The following is a 2,370-nucleotide window of genomic DNA, read 5'->3' on the forward strand; positions in this document are numbered from 1 at the left end:
GGATGGGGTTAGGGAGGTGAAGGGAGGTCAAGAGGGAGGGGCTAAATGTATACTTATTCAGTTCAGTTCAGTTCAGTCTCTCAGTTGTGTCCAACTCTTTGTGACCCCATGGACTGCCGCATGCCAGGCTTCTTTGTCCATCATCAACTCCCCGAGCTTGCTCAAACTCATGTCCATCGAGTCAGTGATGCCATCCAACCATCTCATCCTCTTCTCCTGCCTTCAATCTTTCCCAGCAACAGGATCTTTTCCAGTGAGTCAGTTCTTCGCATCAGGTGGCCAAAGTATTGAGGTTTCAGCTTCAACATCAGTCCTTCCAATGAATATGCAGGATTGATTTCCTTTAGGATTGACTGGCTTGATCTCCTGGCTGTTCAAGGGACTCTCAAGAATCTTCTCCAACACCACAGTTCAAAAGCATCAATTTTTCCATGCTCAGCTTTCTTTATGGTCCATCTCTCACATCCATACATGACTACTGGAAAAGCCATAGCTTTGACTAGACAGACCTTTGTCTGCAAAGTAATGTCTCTGCTTTTTAATATGCTGTCTAGGTTGGTCATAGCTTTTTTTCCAAGAAGCAAGTGCCTTTTAATTTCATGGCCACAGTCACCATCTGCAGTGATTTTTGAGCCCAAGAAAATAAACTCTGTCACTGTTTCCATTGTTTCCCCATCTATTTGCCTTCAAGTGATGGGAACGGATGCCATGATCTTAATTTTTTGAATGTTGAGTTTTAAGCCAGCTTTTTCACTCTCCTCTTTCACTTTCATCAAGAGACTCTTCAGTTCCCCTTCAATTTCTGCCATAATGGTGGTGTCATCTGCATATCTGAGATTATTGATGTATCTCTATGGCCGATTCACTTTGCTATATAGCAGAAAGTAACACAACATTGTAAGGCAATTATACTCTAATAAAAAATTTTTTAATCAAATAGAAAAAGATATTTACTCAGATTCATATCTCTAGTCACCTCTGGCCAGTTATTCCATGCTCGTCGTTATGATAACAAGTTATAACCACTATACCACACTCCCTGATTTTCCTCTCTATTTTCCTGAGTTCCTGTGATACCCTCAGGCGGGTGACAGAATTAGCTACATTTGCTACAGAGGTGAAAGGGGGCACATTGCCACTGCCATGTAATGCCTGACTTCCAACAGCCTTTCGTCGTTAAGAAAACTAAAGACGGTGGATTTGGCCCCAGAAAGTAGGAAAGGATTTTCTTCTGCACATCTGCCTACCCTCAGCTCTCAGGTCTGCTTTAGTCAATATTTACCTGTCAGCCCATAACCTGTTGATGTGGATCTCAGAGGAACTGAATCGATCTGTTTTTCACCAACCTTGTTGGACCCTTTCTTAGTGATAGCTTTTGTGAGCTGAATGTTTTTAAGTGACAGACACAGTAGAAACTCTTTATGCCACAGACAAAGGGACTGAATTCACACTTCACTCAGGAATTTAACAGCTGTGATCCATGGGGCCAACATCACTTGTAGTTGCTCCTGATACCAGAAACAGGAGGCGTACAGGGTATTGAACCCATAAAATCAATAGCTGTTATGAGAAGATCCTTCTGTACTTGACAACAAATAGTGCTTAAACACAAGCACATTTAGGCAAACCTAAGTACTATGAAACCAAACAATTTTATTGATTTGGCTTGTGGGATTTCTTCCCTCTCCTCCTCCTCTTCATCTTCTTTTAAATTGAGATGCCACTTCAGCTGGGCTTCCAAGGGGGCACAGTGGTAAAGAATCCGCCTGCCAATTTTAGGAGACGCAAGAGACATGGGTTCTATCTCTGGGTCAGGAAGATCCCCTGGAGGAGGAAATGGCTACCCGCTCCAGTATTCTTGCCTGGAGAATCCCATGGACAGAGGAGTCTGGTGGGTTACTGTCCACGGGATCACAAAGAGTCAGACACGCCTGAGCAACTATGCATGCACGCACACCATTGCAGCCAATTAAGCCGACTGGGCTCTTTTCCCCGTGGGGGCCCAGTGTGCACTGGCTGCAAACAGCAGCCTCCTCGGTAGTGTATGCAGCCTGCTGCCTGTGCAGGTTGCCCTGAGCGACCTTGGATACAGCTCTTTCCAGTGGACTTCCATGACTGGCATGCTGTCCCCAATCTAGGCTCCATTCAGGTAGCCTGGTGCCTCTGGAAAGCCCCGGGGCACACTGGCCAGGGTCCACATTGGCGAAGTCATTATAATGTCCATCCCCACTGAGCTGCAGAACAAATAGCCTGTGATTGAGGCCCTCTGTGGGGCCAAGTTCAAGTTCCCCAGTCACCACATCTTGGGTCCACATCTCCAAGAACTGGGCATTACTAAGTTTAGTGCAGATGAACTTGAAAACCTGACAG

At 45.4% G+C, this 2,370-nt stretch overlaps 1 non-coding gene across 1 annotated transcript; it reads left to right on the plus strand.

The window, feature by feature from the left end:
• Nucleotides 1-1,959: 1,959 nt before the first annotated feature.
• LOC122428508 lies at nt 1,960-2,094 on the plus strand. The gene has a single exon (XR_006265731.1). It is a non-coding gene; the product is annotated as a small nucleolar RNA SNORA70 (small nucleolar RNA).
• The last annotated feature ends 276 nt before the right edge of the window (nt 2,095-2,370 follow it).

This window comes from Cervus canadensis, chromosome 26, assembly GCF_019320065.1.
Source record: "Cervus canadensis isolate Bull #8, Minnesota chromosome 26, ASM1932006v1, whole genome shotgun sequence".
In the NCBI taxonomy this organism is placed as follows: Eukaryota; Metazoa; Chordata; class Mammalia; order Artiodactyla; family Cervidae; genus Cervus; species Cervus canadensis.